The sequence below is a fragment of the Urocitellus parryii genome, chromosome 1 (genome assembly GCF_045843805.1).
Source record: "Urocitellus parryii isolate mUroPar1 chromosome 1, mUroPar1.hap1, whole genome shotgun sequence".
In the NCBI taxonomy this organism is placed as follows: domain Eukaryota; kingdom Metazoa; phylum Chordata; class Mammalia; order Rodentia; family Sciuridae; genus Urocitellus; species Urocitellus parryii.
Window position 1 is genome coordinate 219,365,366 of NC_135531.1, and position 18,257 is coordinate 219,383,622.

The window sequence follows — 18,257 nt, forward strand, 5'->3', positions numbered from 1 at the left end:
CTTGTTAATCTTATATACTTAATGCTTGGCACATAGTAGGTGTTCAATAAATATTTGATGAAATATATTGAATAGAGTACAGTGTTTCAAGCTTTTAAGCATTAGCATAAAAGCAAAAAGAAATGCCATGCTGAGTCAGACTAAGAGTCGATCTAGCTAGCTCTAAATTTTGACAGTGGCACCAAAGGATATTCTGTGGGAAAATATGTAATAGTCTTGCATGATATTGACCTCTGAGGTGTACTCTGGATATTCCTGACTCACACTTTTCCTAGATGGATCTTTCTTTTTCTGTAAAATGATTTTTTTTTAATTTCAGAGAAATGTATGCTCATTACAGATTTTTAAAAAGATAAAATAAACTAGTTTTAAAGTAATCAAAATTGTTCATATCAAGTTGAATAACACTACCAGATCCTTTCTAGACAAGTATTTTAATGTGTGAGAGCATGTGTTTGGGGATAGGGAGAGTGCTGGGGTTTCAATCCACAAGATTGAATGCTGTGCTCTACCATGGAGCTACAACACCAAGTCTCCCAGTACTTCTTTTTTTTTTTTTTCAGTGCTGGAATTTAAATCCAGGCAAGCAATCTACCACTGAGCCATGTCCACAGCCCTTGGGATATTTTCTATTGTGTATCTTTCCGGATAGTTTTTTTATTGAAGAAATTGGGGAAGTGGAATAGTGAATACAGAGAAATGGAGACATGTTTGTAAAATAAAAGAAAGATGACGTGGAAGACTTGTTCTGTAGCCACAGATTTCTAATTAACACACTTTGTTGTCAATGAACATTTATTGTGTTTTTAATGGCTGCATGGTATCCCTTGTATGGATACACTGAATCAGTCCTTACTGTTGGACAATGAAGATCCTTTGCAAACTTTGCTATTGCGCATAGTTCTGTGACAATCACAGATTTATCTCTTGAAACATTTATAATGATTTTCTGTATTTCTGTTGACAGAGTTGGTAGGTTATGAAAAGGGGGGAACAAGAATGGAGATATTACACAAGGAAAAGAGATAAATGACTTAGAAAATAATAAAGAAGGAGAAGAGTTGACCACAAAGGAGTCATCCATGTGGGAAGTCCTATGAAGGCCTATGGAGAACTTTTTGGCAACATCCCTTGCCATGGGATAAAGGTCTGAGCAATGTGGCTTCATTCCAGGGATCATACATGGAGCAGAGGAGATAAACCAAGGAGCAACACCCAACTTCTGCAAACTTCATAAAGACGTCATCACCTAAGCATTGTAGTAAAGATCATGGCCTTTATCACAATCTAGCATGTAGTTGATTCCTAGAAAGATGGTGTCCAACAGGACCTCTATATCCTAAACAGAGCTTTTTGTAAATTAGAAAATGTCATCACTGGGCAAAGACAGATTATAGGCACAGGGCTTAGCAAATAGAAGACCCCTTCCTTACTCTAGGGCATCTGGCTAGCTGAATGGAACCTGGGCTGCATTTCAGCCATTCTTTCTCTTTTGTAAGATGCTCTTCTTTAGGGTGCAAACTATATAACCCAATGTCCGAATAGGATAACCCCATCCTCTGATAGCGAGCTATCTTCAGATGACCGCATGATAAAAAATGAAAACATTGCCCCCACCTAAAACTTTGCTCTTGAGTAAGAGGCAGATTATAAAACAATAGCTACAAATTCCTCTCACTCCAGTGAGCATGTTCTTTGGCAGTGAGACTTCACTGCTCTTTCCAGTAAGAGGTGAAGTTTGTTTCCCTTTTCAACTCTACACTGGCTATGCTTTTGCTTTCAACAACAAAATATGGTGGAAGTGAGACTGTGTGGCTTCCAAACCTTGGACTTGGATTTTTCACCTTTTTCTCTCCCTGTCTTGGGATGCTGCCCTGAGATGGTCATGTCACGAAGAAGCCCGGGGTGAAAAGAACATGTAGAGAGATCCACTTTCCTGATGTTCTATTTGAGCTCAGATCCCAGTCAGCTCCCAGCCGAATGCAATCTTATGAAAAAGACTTGGAAAATAATCTGCAAAAGAACGACCTGTTCAACCTACAAAATCATGAGAAATATTACGGTGTCATTGTTTTAAACAACTAAGTTTGGGCGATCTTTTTAACTATTTCACTTAAGTTTGGTATCATAACACAAACAAGCACTTGCTACATTTCTGTATCCGGTATACTCTACCTATTCACAGAGAAAACTCTGGAGATGCAAATGCTTGGATCTATTGGTATTTTAGAAGTCTAAGCTTTGAAAGATTCTGCACCAAACATATGCCGTATGCCATTTATCTGGAAGAATACTTTTTAGTCTGAGTCACTGTAGTATTCCCAGGTCAATTCTAGATAAAATGTGTGCAGAATGGAGAAAGACGAGAATTGGGGATAGATGAGAGGGTAGGCACTGGCAGTATGCCTAAGAAAATCCCTTGTAACCTCTTACTGTTTTGAATGTGCCACCATTTATATAGAACAAGATGTACAATGAAGTGACTTTGATCCTTGAAATGACCCTGTTGAGGGAACTCTGAAATTCAAATTTAGTCTCATAGGTCCTATACTACAGAGAAATAAGATCTCATCATGATCCTTATCCAGCATGTTTAAGAACAGAAAACATTTCTAAATGGGATCTTGAGGCTGACAGGTCTTGGATAGCCCAACTATCTTCATGTGCTTCAGAAAGATTTAGAAAGTCCCCAAAATGTCATGCAGATGAAAGACTTTAGTTTTACATGTTTTTATCAATTAAGTTCTAGTGGAAGCAAGACATGTTCATTCATTGACCTATTGACTATGGCTGCTTTGACACTACAATGGCAGTGTTGAGTGGTTGTGACAGAGACACACAGTCTGCAAAAGTTAAGATATTTACTATATGGCCCTTTGTAGAAACACACAACAACAACAACAACAACAACAACTTTGTTTAGATGAAGTACAGAAAACTAGAAAACTTAAATATGCATGATAACACAAAACAAAAATAAAAAATGTTGACCATGATCAAAAGACACACTGGGACCAGGATGGAGTACCAGTGTATGACAGCCTGAAGAGAGTCTTACATAAACCCATTTCACCCCTGTCAGCCCCTCTCTTGCACTAGGGAGAACTTATGGAATGTAAATATATCCTTAGTGAAACAGCAGAGTCCCTGATTTTACTAAAATGGGTTATTATCACATGGTATAACAGGGATTTGAGAGGAAAATTAACTCTAGGTATAGATAGAGAAAAATAATATTACTTAATTTTCTTACTCAGTAACTAGCAGGTACCTTAAGGCTTCCATAGTGATAAATGCAAGATCAATGCAAAACAAATACTTGCTGAATGCTCTGCCTCAAAGTTTTTCCCTGGTCTCTTACAAGACTGCAGGATGGCATTCCCATTTCTGTGGGAAGCATATTATTGGCAATTCATGTTACCAGTGGTTATAGCAGTGCTCCTTGTTGTTGCCTCCAACTCTTCCCTCCTGGGACAACTATTTCCCTCCCTTGTCCCAAACTCCAAGTATAAAAGAGATTGGTGGGTAGAAGCACTTCTAGAAGTGAATGGGAGGAGGCAGTAGGGGAGTGGTTACAAGACTGCTAAGTGTTTGGGATGAGAAGTAAGTGGCCCCTAATTCTTTGCCATGACTTCATATTCTGAGAAAATTTTACTTCCTACTTCATACTGGGGTGTGGAAGCAGGAAGGACATTTACTGAGTATTAACTGTCTGTCAGAAATTATCCCTACATTTTCTCATTTAATCCCTGCAATATTCCCATGGTGAGGAGCCTCAGTGAGAAGTATATATATGAACAGCTAATACAGCAGGAAACTCAAAGCAGGTCTGTCAAATCCAAAAGAAAATTAGTTAAAGAAATTAGTTAAGTTCACACTCTATAAACTGTATGCTAAGAATTGTGAAGTGATTTTACCTCTAGTCTCAAGGTGGATGACTTATCATCCTTAGTTTGTCTTTAGGCATTCACGAACAGTTGCATTTATATAATGATAATATGAAGAAAAGTTAAGTAACATAAGATTTTGTTTTCACGTAGAAATTTTACAATGCATTTTTAAATGCATTAAACCAAAATAACTAATTTTGTATCGAAGTTTCCTTAAAGTATATGATGCTATAAAACAATGTCACATCAAAACAGTAAATTTAGCACCAATTTTTCAATAAAAACATGGAAGAATATAGAGATGAACAGAAAACTGTATTATCTCAAGGAGATAAATGGGAGCACAACAAAACCATTGATTCCATGCTCCATTTAACAATAAAAACATGTTTTTTCATTTGGTTACTTTAAATATAACTTAAGGGCTGAAGATGTGGCTCAGTAGTAGAACACTTGCCTAGCATGTGCAAGGTCTTGGGTTTGATTCCCAGCCTTGAAAAATGAAATAAAATAAAAATAAAATTAATATAACTTAAGTATAATGAGAATTTTAAAATGGGTTGCTACAATTTTGGTATAATTTTGTAATAGGATTTTCAAATACATCAAAATGCTCCTTAGTAATGCTTTACAATATTTAATGGTATAATTTGGACAATCAGTTATAATTAGAAAAATATAAATAAAATACACTCAAATTGACATTTTGATGTAAAAATAAGGGTTTGTCTTTTAAATAATACATAAACTATTATTAAAAGTGAATGACTTTGGAACCAATTATTCTTAACTAATTTCTTGACAGAAGCAAAAATGTGAAAGGAGAAGATACTGTAAAGTTTATTATATAAAAATGGAATTTTGAGCTTTATAATTTAATTATACTGGAGCACATACAAAAACTATATATATATATATATATATATATATATATATATATAGAGAGAGAGAGAGAGAGAGAGAGAGAGAGAGAGAATTTCAGAGACTAGATTGCACTTAGGGAATTATTCTAGAATTATGTAATATAAAAATTATCTCTTGACAAAATTAAGAATCCTTGTATATAAATATATTTTGCAATTTTTTCAAGAGAGATATTTCAAGATAATATTTCATTTCTAAAAATTTCAAAAACAAAAGGCATGGGACAACCTGTCCATTTGTTTTATGGAATTTGACCTTTTGCAGCTTCACATAGCAGGATAAACTGGACTTACCAGTTTTGCCATCTTCTCATTTTTTTTTCCTTAACAGTAAGTAAATATTGCCATAATCTCATAATCAGAAAATGACCTTGCAGGTCATTAAAAGGTTGAGGTACTTTCAGTATATTTTGCTTAGGTATAATAGTGACAATAATTGTTTAGGACTTTTTAAAAATTGTTTTGACTGAATATCAAGCAGTGTCAAAGGAACAGTTGTTAAATAAATGCAATATACAAAGAATCATGATACAGTGAAAAACTAAGAACTTAAAATGTACTTAAAGAAAAAGAATATCATTTTGTTATCTACCATGAGACACTCTCAGTCCTACCAACTCCAAATTCTGAATTTGTGTTTATCATTTCCCTTGCTTTGCTTTAGAATTTTGCCATATACATTTATATGTATAAAGAAAATATCATTAACTTTGTAAACTTTGAAATTTATATATTAATAGATGTATCGTATGTGTAGTATATTGCTCTTTGACTTTTTTGCTCAAAATTTTGTACATATGATTTATACATCTTGTTACATGTAGCTCCAGTTAGTTAATTTGTTCACTGTATTAGGGTTACCCGTTTTGTTCTTCATGAACCTTTAAAAATTTCTCAGTGCAATGTGTGAGAGAGAGATTACCAACAGAATCTTCTCATACTTGAGCCCGGTATAATTGTGCATGCCTACAACCCCATCGATTTAGGAGGCTGAGGCAGGAGGATGGCAAGTTCAAGGCCAGCCTCAGAAACTTAGTTAGGCCCTTTCTCAAAATAAGAAACAGAAAGGACTGGGGATGTAGCTCAGTGCTAAAGCACCCCTGGGCTTAATCCCAGTACCACAAAAATAAATAAATGAGAACATTTTCTTAAACTTGTCTTCTGGTGAAAGAGTATATGAAAAAGTTTTTCTTGGATGAATTCCTAGGTGTGAAATTGAAAAGGGATAGCAAATTTACCATATTGCCCAATTGTTTTCCAATGTGGTTATATAACACATTCTCATGGTCTTAATGGCATAGCTCTTTACTAATCTATTACATATACAGATTAATGAGGGAATGTGTGTGTGTTTATGTTTGGTGTTCTATTGTGTCTCATTTCCTTTTCTGAAAGGAATTTTATATACCAGAAATCTAAATGACATTATTAGTACTGCTTTTTCAAAAATCCAAGGATTGTGGGAGTTGTGGTTGATTGGGAATTTTTGTTATTTGTTGCCAGGAAATAAAATATTAAGGAAAAAATGGGAAGAATGTTTTAGATGTGTCTTAATAGATGGAAAAACAAGTGTATTTACCTTTCACTTGCCTTCTATTACATGGTTGGTGTCTTTATTTTAGGGACTAAATCGTCATTCACTCCAGTTTCAATATTGGTTGTTCTAAAGATGTCCCAGGGTTGATGGGTGACATTTAAAATAATGCATTGTGCAAGAATCCAATTTCAGGAATGGAGTGTATTTCTTCAGCTATAAGTCCTAAAAGTCATCAGAATGTGGACACTGGAAAAGTTTAATATATTTTTATCTCCTCCATAACTATTTTTGGTGGATTTTTTTCTTGTAATAATTATAAAATTTAAATTGCAGGAGACCTCATAACTGCCCAACTAGGCATATTTTAAATACTGTATAGATTTAGACTTCACTTGACTAAAATCCTCTGAGTACAATACCACCAAAATAATTCTCATTTTTTATATAATAAAGTTTTTTTAAATCAGTGCAGGCACATAGAATGTGTCATTCTTTAAAGAAACATTTTGCATAATGCAAAAAAATCTATTATACTCCCTTCCTGTAAACATACTACTTTTTAAAGCTTCCCAATGTTATGAGAACTCCAAATTAGAATCTAGTAAATGTTAATATTATTTTGAACGTTCCTTGAGTGTTGCCCCCAGCTCTTGTGCTCTGCTGACCCATGTATATGCCCTGATGGTATACTACATTAGAATCAGAAAGCTGCAAAATTCTATGTTGTTATTAAGATGCAGTGGCTTAAGTATTTCTTCATATGTTCAATTCAGTGGGGCAGTGCTTTTACTAATATGCTTTTTAAATACTAAGCAACCAGAGGTACTTATTACTATTATCCTAAGGAGGAATTTATTAGATATTAAATAATATGATAAAGAACATATTGCAGACTCTACTGCAAATTACATGGAAAATCACAGAAATTTTCTGAGTTTTCCAAGCCAAGTGTAAATTATCTGGTTATTCTAAATTATTTGGTTATTGTTTTCACTTTGTGTTGGAAACCTACTCAGAACAGAGATGGCTTTTAACCTACAACCTAGTATTGCAAAGCAAAAATATCATCCATTAAAAAAATTCAAACATTTTAAGCTCAAATGATGATGATATTAAGTGAATATTTATGAATAATTTTAATGGGTCCTAAGCATTTTGTAAGCCTAGTCTTAATTAATTTTCACAAACGGTTTTCGAGGTAGGTAATCTTACTAACACATTACAAATGAGAAGATTGAGGCTTAGAGGATTATGTGAGTTACTCAAGATTGCAAAACTATTGAGCAGCAGTCATTCCCTGCAGACTGATGTAAAAGATTGTGTCCTTCACTACACCTTGCAACTCTAATCCAATGTGTCTTCTATTAGTACCTTTCTTCTCACATCAATGAAGTTTCACAGTCCAAACACTAAGCATTAGATATATATACTCATTATTCTGTGTACTGTGCCATGGGAAGTAATATCAGGATTTGGTCTCTATCCTTTGTCCCATGGAGTTTACAATGTAGAGTGGGGAATAATACATGAACAAAAATATAAAGAGTTGAAAGCAAAATGTGGCAAGTGCCATCAGAGACATACAGTATCACTGTACAAAGGAAAGAAGTCCTGTTGTCTAGAGAAACAAGAAGAGTCTTTATAAAGAAGGTGATATAAATCTTTGGGAGAAAAAGTGAAGTGGAAAGTCAGAATGTTGCAGAGGCCATGATCTGCAGCCAAAAGGCATAAAGTATTGCAGGCATGATCTGTTTTGTTCTAGTTGGTTTGGGACAGGGTTTGGATAATGAAAACTTAGATTCTGGAGGCAAGAATCTTGCCGTTTAGACAGTGGGGAACCACTGTAGGCTTGGAAGTAGGGAGTGGTATCATTTATTTAACAAATATTTATGGGTTATCCATGTGTGCCAGGAACTGTGATAGATGCTAGAAATATTTAAGTGAACAATAGTCTATTTCTTTTCCTCATTTCTCTTACCAGCTGATGGAGAAAAAGAAGTTTTCAATATGAATGAGAAAATCATGGTTGTTTATGAAGCAAGAGCAAAACCTGAGTAGAAAGGGACTTTGGTGCTTCCGTTTATGTTTCTTCTACCACTTTTTTCATGTGTGTATTACAGGGGTTGTGCACAAGGGCTTCACACATGCTAGGCAAGCACTCTACCACTGGGCTACATCCCTAACCCTTTTCATTTTATTTTTTATTTTAAAATGTTTTTTTTTTTTTTTTTTTTTTTTTTTTAGCACATGTTGAGAGCCACCGCCGAGTCGGAATGGCCCCTGGCATTTTGCCAGAAGTAATGGTTGAGAGGCGAGCCATTCCAACTGGGCTGTGGCTCTCAGCAAGCACATTATAGTTATACTTTACAATGGGGTTCATTTTGATATAATTATACATGCATGGAATTTACTCCACTTTAGTCCTAGGCACTTCCTCTTTCCTTCCTTTCTTCCCTCCCCATGTTTCCCTAATTCCACTCTACTGATCTTCCATTTATTTATTGCTTTTAAAAAATGGTACTTGTAGGTATACATAAACGTGAAGTTCACTGTGGTATATTTATATATGTACATAGCATTATTTGGTCCATTCTGTTCTGCAGATTCTCCATTTTCCCATCCCTGCTCCATACTCTTCTATCCCCTTTCTCTACTCTGCTGATATCCCTTCTATTTTCATGGGATCCTTCCTTTTGTTTTTGGTCACAGCATTCAAAAGCCAGTATTTTATTTTCCATTATATATAGTATTTCATACAACATTTGTATTATTTATATATTCTAATTTGTTATACATGATGACAGAATGCAATCCATTTCATATTACACATATAGAGCACAATTTTTCAAGTCACTATACACAAACTATTGTCACACCATTCGTGTCTTCATGCATGTTACATGTACTTGGTGTAATGACATCTAACTCACTCCTACCCCTTTCAGTACATTCCTACCCCTTTGCCCCCTCCTTTCCCCTCCCTCCCCTTTGCCCTATCTAAAGTTCCTCCATTCCTCCCATGCTCCCTCTCCATTGCCATTATGAGTCAGAATCCTTATATCAAAAAAAACATTCGGTCTCTGTGTTTTTGGGATTGGCTTACTTCACTTAGCATTATTTTCTCCAACTCGATTCATTTACCTGCAAATGCCATGATTTTATTCTCTTTTAATGCTGAGCAATGTTCCATTGTGTATATATATCAAAGTTTTCCTATCCATTCATCTACTGAAGGGCATCTGGGTTGGTTCCACAATTTAGCTCTTGTGAATTGTTCTGCTATAAACATTGATGTGGCTGTGTCCCTGCAGTATTTAAGTTTTGAAGTCCTTTGGGTATAGACCACGGAGGGGGATAGTTGGGTCAAATGGTGGTTCTATTCCAAGTTTTCCAAGGAATCTTCATACTGCTTTCCAGATTGGCTGAACCAATTTGAGTCCCACCAGCAATATATGATTGTGCCTTTTCCCCCACATCCTCACCAACACTTATTGTTGTTTGCACTCTTAATAGCTGCCAGCCATTCTGACTGGAGAGAGATGAAATCTTAGAGTAGTTTCGATTTGCGTCTCTCTAATTGCTAGAGATGTTGAATGTTTTTTCATGTATTTGTTGATTGATTGTATATGTTCTTCTGAGAAGTGTGTGTTCAGTTCATTAGCCCACTTATCGATTGGGTTATTATTATTATTACTTTGGTGTTCAGGTTTTTTGAGTGCTTTATATATCCTACAGATTAGTGCTCTATCTGATGTGCTTGTGGTAAAGTTTTGCTCCCATTCTGTAGGCTCTCTATTTATCTCAGTGATTGTTTCTTTTGCTGAGAAGTAGCTTTTTAGTTTGGGACCATCCCATTTATTGATTCTTGATATTAATCCTTATGCTACATGAGTCTTTTTAAGTAAGTTGGGGTCTAATCCGACATGATGGAGATTTGCACCTACTTTTTCTTCCATTAAGCACAAGGTCTCTGGTTTAATTCCTAGGTCCTTGATCCACTTGAGTTGAGTTTTGTGCATGGTGAGAGATAGAGGTTTAATTTCATTTTGTTACATGTGGATTTCCAGTTTTCCCAGGACCATTTGTTGAAGAGCTTATCTTTTCTCCAATGTACATTTTTGTGTGTGTGTGTGCCTTTGCCTAATATAACTGCAGTCATGTGGTAGCTCAGTTGGTGGAGTGTTTGCCTTGCATGCACAAGGCCCTGGGTTCAAACCTCAGCACCACCACAAATATATAAATTAATAAATAATAAAATAAAATAAAGGGATCCTTCTTTATTAGCCTTATTTTGCTCTTGCTTCCACATATGAGAGGAAACATTTGACCTTTGACTTTCTGAGTCTAGCTTATTTCACTTAGCATGATAGTCTTTGGTTCCATCCATTTGCCAGAAAATGTCATACCTTTATTCTTCTTTATGGTGGAATAAAAGTTCATTGTGTTTATATGCCAAAATTCCATCATGCATTCAACTAGTGCTGGTTCCACACTAGGCCATTGTGAATTGCACTGCTACAAATATTGATGTGGCTGTATCACTATAGTATGCAGATTTTAGTGCTTTTGGATAAATACTAGGGAGTAAGAGAGCTGGGTCACAGGATGGTTCCATCTCTAGTCTTTTGAGGAATTTCCATAATGCTTTCCAAAGAGGTTTTACTATTTTGCAGTCACTCTAATAATGTATGAGTATAACTTTCCCCCCATGTTCTGCCCAGCATTGATTATTATTTGTAATCTTGATGATTGCCATTCTTACTGGAGTAAGGTGAAATCTCAATGTTGTTTTGATTTATGTTTTGATCGATAGGGATGTTGAATATTTTTTCACATATTTGTTGGTCATTTGTATTTCTTCTTTTTAGAAATGTCTGCTTAGTTTGTTCATCCATTTATTGATTTTTTTGATGCTAATTTTTAAAATTCTTTGTATATTCTATATATTCATCCCCTTTCTTAGCTGGGAAAGATTTTCTCCCATTCTGTAGGCTCTCTCTTCACACTTTTAATTATTCCTTTGCTGTGCAGATGACTTTTAACTTGATGTTATCCCACTTATTGATTCTTGGTTTTGTTTTGTGAGTTTTAGGGGTCTTGTTAAGGATGAATGTTTCTGCAACAATATATTGGAGTAATGACCATATGCTTTCTTCTAGCAGTTGCAGAGTTTCTGGTTTAATTCCTAGGTCTTTGGTCCACTGTGATTTAACTTTTATGCAGGGTGAGAGATAAGGATCTTCTTCTACATATGGATATCCAGTTTTCCCAGCACCATTTGTTTAAAAGGCTATATTTTCTCCAACATGTTTTTGGCACCTTTTCAAGTATCAGAAGGCTCCATCTATGTGAGTTTGGCCCTATATCTTCTATTCTATTGGTCTTCACATTTTTTTAATGCCAATACCATTATATTTTTTGTTACTGTAGCTCTGTAGAATAATTTGAGATCAGGTATTGATGCCTCCAGCATCACTCTTCTCACTCAATATTGCTTTGACTATTCTGGGTCTTTTATTATTACAAGTGAATTTTAAGATTGATTTATTTTCTAGTTCTGTAAAAAATGCCATTGGTATTTTTACAGGAATTGCATTATATCTTTATAGTATTTTTGGGTAATATAGCCATTTTGACAATATTAAGTCTGACTATCTAAAAACATGGGAGGTCTTTTCATCTTCTAAGGTCTTCTTCAGTTTCTTTCCTCAGTGTTCCATAGTTTTTATTGTAAAGGCCTTTCACCTCCTTGGTTAGATGGGTTTCCCCCAGTTATTTTTTCTGAGTTTATAGGATAGTTTTCCTGATTTCTTTCCAAGCAAATACATTACTGGAATATAGGAAAGCTACTGATTTTGCATATTGATATTATATCTTGCTTTGATGAATTTGTTTATCAGCACTAAAAGTCTTCTGATAGAGTTTTATAGTTTTCTAGATATAGGGCTATGTCATCACCAGAGATAATTTGACTTCTTTCCCTATGTATCTCTTTGATTTCTTTCTCTTTCCTGATCCCTATGGCTAACGTTTCAAGAACTATATTGCACAGGAGTGGTGAGAGGGGACATCTTTGTCTTGATCCTGATTTTACAAAATTGCTTTCAGTTTTTCTCCATTCAGTATGATATGGGCTTTGGTTTGTCATATATAGCCTTTATAATGTTAAGGTAAGTTCTTTCTATCTCTAGTTTCTTCTATCCCATGAATGGATCATGGATTTTGTCAAAGATTTTTTCCTTTATCTATTGAGGGAATCATATAATTATTTTCCTTACTTCTATGTATGTGGCAAATTGCGTTTACTGATTTACATATGTTGAACCAACCTTGCATCCCTGAGATAAAACCTACTTGATTAGAGTGTACTGTTTTCTTTCTTTTTCGGGGGAGGAGTGGTTTACCAGGTATTGAATTCAGGGGCACTCCACCACGGAGCCACCTCCCCAGCCCTATTCTGTATTTATTTAGAGTCAGGGTCTCACTGAGTTGCTTAGCACCTCGCTTTTTTGCTGAGGCTGGCTTTGAACTCATGATCCTCCTGCCTCAGCCTCTAGAGTTGCTGGGATTACAGGCGTGTACCACTGCAATCGGTTTAATGGGTTTTTGAAAGTGGTATGCTAATAGTTTATTAAGAATTTTTGCATCTATGTTCATAAGGAATATTTTTCTGTAGTGTTCTTTTCTTGATGTGTCTTAGTCTGGTCTTTATTTTATTTATTTTGAGACAAAGTCTTGCCAAGTTGCCCAGGCTAGCCTGAAACTTGCAATCTTCCTGCCTCAGCTTCCTGGGTAGCTGGGATTACAGGCATGTAACAGCATGTCTAGCTTATTATTTTTTAAAATAAGCATTTTATTATAGAATAATTTAAAAATAAATTTAGAGTATTTTTATTTAAGAAGAATTTTAGATTCTATTACTCTTTTAAAATTACTTTAGTGTTATATACTGATATTTATTTTTAAAAAACATAATTTTTGTTATCTGAAATTAGTAGGGTATTTTCACAGATATGCAAAATATTTTCTTGACAGATGTCTGATAAAGATGCTTGATAAAATGTATCTATATCAATATTAAAATTGCTTTTTGGGGGCTGGATGTGGAGCTCAATTCTACAGTGTATGCTTACCATGCATATAGCCCTGGGTTGAAATCTCAGCTCCAATAAATAAATATACATAAAATGGTTGTTTGTTTATTTAAAACATGTCAGAATTCTGTCTGACAAATTTCAGATAGACAAACACTTTTGCATATTAATTAGTTGCACAATCCAAACTGTTAACTAAACATATAAAGGATGTTTTTGGTACATCTGAAGGTAGCTCTGAATCCTCTCAGCTCTCAGCAACTCACAAAATATTATTTGAATTGGAATATTAGAAATTGAGGACTATACAACTATTAAAATATAGGAAGGCCAGTTTAAAAAGCAGTCAATAGGAAATGTATATAAACTACCCAACTATGATCAAATGCCTACATTAAAAAAAAAAAAAAACTGTGGGTAAGATTTGCTTTCACTAAAGCATTTTCAAAGGCTGAAAAATGCAAAACTAGGGCTGGGGATGTGGCTCAAGTGTAGCGTGCTCGCCTGGCATGCGTGCGGCCCAGGTTCAATCCTCAGCACCACATACAAACAAAGATGTTGTGTTCGCCGAAAACTAAAAATAAATATTGAAAAATTCTCTCTCTCTCTCTCTCTCTCTCTCTCTCTCTCTCTTAAAAAAAAGAAAAAAAAAGAAAAATGCAAAACTTAGGGTTTTATAAAAGTAAGAAAGTAAAGATTACTAAACTAATCCTGAAAAGTAATGTCAGTAGAAATTAATAGTAAGGGAAGCACTCCAAAACAATCAAATTAGCATAGTTACACAAGTTCACAAAGGGAGAAGGGGGATGATTAATTAGAAATAAGAAATCTGAAATCAGAATTCAGCCAAATGTTTTCAAAATTTAAATGGAATATACTAATTCTTACTTTTTTTTAAAGGCTCTTAACACATGATATTGGTAAAAGTGGAGGCAGCTGGTAAATGTCTGTATTAATTGCCAACATCACATAACCAATATTTACTATTAAATTTTCCCCTTATAGCTTTCACCATCAGATAGCCATATGTACACAGAATTTGGTTTATGTTTTTAAATATGTTTGTTATATTTTCCTTCTCCTTTAAAAATTATTCCCTAATGTGTTTACTTTTAGAATATTCCAAATATTAAAATTCAAAAGAGTTTCCTATAAAATACCACTGTCAGCTGTTTATGCTTATCATTTCTTATGTAAGAATTTTATTTGCTAAACTAAATTTTGTTCTTAAAAGATAAAGGTCTTTTCAGGAAATACTTCACCTTCCCCCTTTCCATTGATTCCATGCGAATGATATTTCACCCCCTATTTAGCTATCCTAAACTTTCAAAGCAGCAGCAATTCTGCTATATATTATCCTTTTATCTGGTATTTTTTTTTTAAATGTATTTGGCTGAAATTTATATTTAAAAAAGACTAAGAGTGACTTCAATAGAAGTATATTTTTCTTTTGGAAGTAACACACATTTTTTTTTCATGTAGGTATTTGATCAAGTAGGTGGTTTCTACCTTTGGTTCAGTTTCTCAACAATGTGATCAATAACTTACTGTTCTTTCCATATTTCTGCTTCATTGTCTTTAGTGTTTGGTTTTCCTATCTCATGGCTGACATATTTAGAATAACAAATGCAGACAACAGGCTTTGCATGCTCAAGCAAGGAGAGGATGGAGGGAGGAGCTGCTTGTTATTTTCAGATAGCTGTCTGTTTTTGTCAAAAATGCAAAAGTTTTCCAGGAGCTCCCTTACCAACTTCTCACTCCCAAGGCCCCCAAAAACTTCAAAGGAGACTGAGAGAGCAAAACACAAGATTCTCATGACAGGCTTATCTTATTGTGCAGCACTGCCTAGGACTGGGTACATTGACAGTTGAAACAAACTCAAATTCTGTTAGCAAAGATAGAGGAATATCTGGTAGAAAACAGAAAAGATCTGTCCAAATTCCTTAGTTATTTGGCATGCAATCTTTTCAAAGACTGAAATCGTGTCTATTCTCTTTCTTGTATATAGGACTCAGGTCTTAAAAAGTGTTAACACTACAAATCCTATATCCCAAGACAGTATCCCCCAAATTAATTCAGTTGTACTGATATGAGAGGGTCTATACAAAGCTAGAGAATTACCATAAGTATACATCTTCTCAGTCATCTCAGGATCCTATAACAAAATATCATTGACCAGGTGGCTTGAACAACAAAATCTATTTTCTCACACTTCTGAGGGCTGAGAATTCCAAAATCCAAGGTGGCAATTGGTTCAATTTCTGGTGGTACTCCTCTTCTCTAGTTGTGATGTCCTTCTTGCTGTTTTCTCTCATGGAGAGAGCATTGACTGGTCTCTTTCCCCTTCTTATAAAGACACTAATCCCATAATAAGGGCCTTGTCCTTATCTCCTAATCTTCTCTCAAAGGTCCCATATCAAAAACAAAACAAAACAAAACAAAAAGATACCTACTGGGCTTAGAGAGCCAGCATATGAATTTGGCAGGAACACACACATTTAGTTTTAAATGTATAGTATCTGCTAATAATAAAATAGAATATACCTTGGATTATATTTTTTATCTATCATACCTTCCTGTACTTTAGATATTGAAAAGTCCCAACAGAAAAAGAGTCCTAGCTTTTAACGCATTTTATGCCAAGGTGAAGAAGATATAAATATAAATCCAAGCCAAACTAAAATGTTATATAATTTATGATCTTTAATTTATGATGTTTACCTAGTACCTAGTATGTATTAGCAATATGACATATTTTAATTTATTCAATCTTTACAATAAACCTGCTAGGTTGTTATTAGCCTCATGTCAAGGACCAGGAAAGAGAAAACTTACAAGGCGGGGGGGTGGGGGATCTTTGCTAGTTACTCTTCAGACAGAGGGTTAATATTTAGAAAAAATAAAAACTTAAAAACTTTATACCAAAAATTCAAATAACTTAATAAATGGGAAATGAAATTAAACAGACATTTCTCAAAAGAAGAAATATAAATGGCCAACAAATATATGAAAAAAAAAGTTCAACATCATTAGCAATTAGGGAAATCAAAACTATGCTGAGATTTCATGTCGCACTATTCAGAATGTCAGTCATCAAGAATACAAATAATAATAAATGCTGGAAGGATGTAGAAAAAAGGAACATTTTTTTATACTGCTGGGTAGGATTGTAAATTAGTACAACCACTATGAAAATCAGTAAGAAATTTTCTCCAAAGACTAGGTATAGAATCACCATATGACCCAGTTATACCACCCCCTCAGTATTAATCCTGAAGAATTAAAGTCCTCATACTACAGTGATACATGCATAGCCAGGTTTATAGCAACACAATTCAAAGTAGCCAAACAATGGTACCAGTCTAGGTGTCCATCAACAAATGAATGAATAAAAAATGTGGTACAAATACTGAAGGGAGTTTTACTTAGCCATAAAGAAAAATGAAATTATGTCATTTATAGGAAAATAGATGAAACTAGAGACTATCCTGTTAAATGAAAAAAGTCCAACTCAGAAGATCAAGGGCTAAATACGTTCTACCATATTCAGAAGCTAGAGATAAAAAAGGAAAAGGAAGGTGGGGGCAGATCTCATGGACATCAAAGGGAAGTCAGTAGAAGTAGGGGACCAAGGGATGAGGGGAAGTGATATGGAGTAATATTGTACAAATTATGCTATTATATTGCATGCACATACAAATATGCAACTACAAATCCTTCCATTATGTACTACTATAATGCACCAATAAAAAATGTGGAAAAAATGAATTAGGAAACTGAGAAAGCTAGGTGTTAAGTAATTTTGAAAGTCACTTTGACCTTTAACAATGGGGTCAAAGGTTGGACTAGCTCTCTTTTTTCCTAAAGCCATGCCTGCACATGGTATACACACTGCTACATGTTGATTAATTTATTTTGTGAGAGGAAAAATTTCCCTTCATTTTAAAATTTTGCTTTACTTTTATCCTTTTTCATTTTTAGATTTTCCACTGGTGAATTTGATAAACAGATGGAAACTGGATCTGATTTACTAAGAGATTATAAAATGATAAGAGAACGGTTCTGTTGGATTCTTCTACTTCTCTCTCTTTTCCTTTCATTCTCTCTCTTCCTTCCTTTCTTTCATTCTTCCTTTCTTCTTCTATGCTCAGGATTGAACCCAGGGCCTCACGTACACTAAGTATACACTAGACCACTAAGCTCCAGCTCAGATCAGATTATGAAGAGGAAAGTTAAGAGTGGGAGATAAACGAAAGGGTAGAAAAGAGAAGGGGGTGAGGAAGCTCAGGATTATGAAGACATAAACCAGAAAGGGGAGAGAAAAGAAGGGAGTGAACCCTGACTGGGTATTTCTCTGGGCATGGTGGTCTGATGGCATGCTAGCTTCCCACTCTATGACCCTGATCTCTGCATCTCTGACCTGTGGCCAAGCACAGAGCTTGGCAGGGTCTATCCAATGGTTAAAGGTGTTCTGGGGAGAGGCTTATGAGGGTGATTTCCCGCAGCTATTCTTGTGTTCTAATCTTCCTCGAAAGGTTTTGGTGGTTAGTCTCACACCACATAAATACTTAACTCTCCTTTGAGTTATATTCCAGAAAACTGTTTTCAAACAAGAATAAGTTAATAGTCTAAGTTTCAGTAACCACAAATGGATATTAATCTATACTAATGTCACTGTGTTCTTTCTCTTCTAGAGATTTGAAAGTACAGATGTACAAAATTGGTCTTGTTCATTTTATACCTCCCTTTACCTTCTATTAATATAGCACAGAATCTAAGATGTACAAAAAAGATTAAAGTCCAATCATTCAAT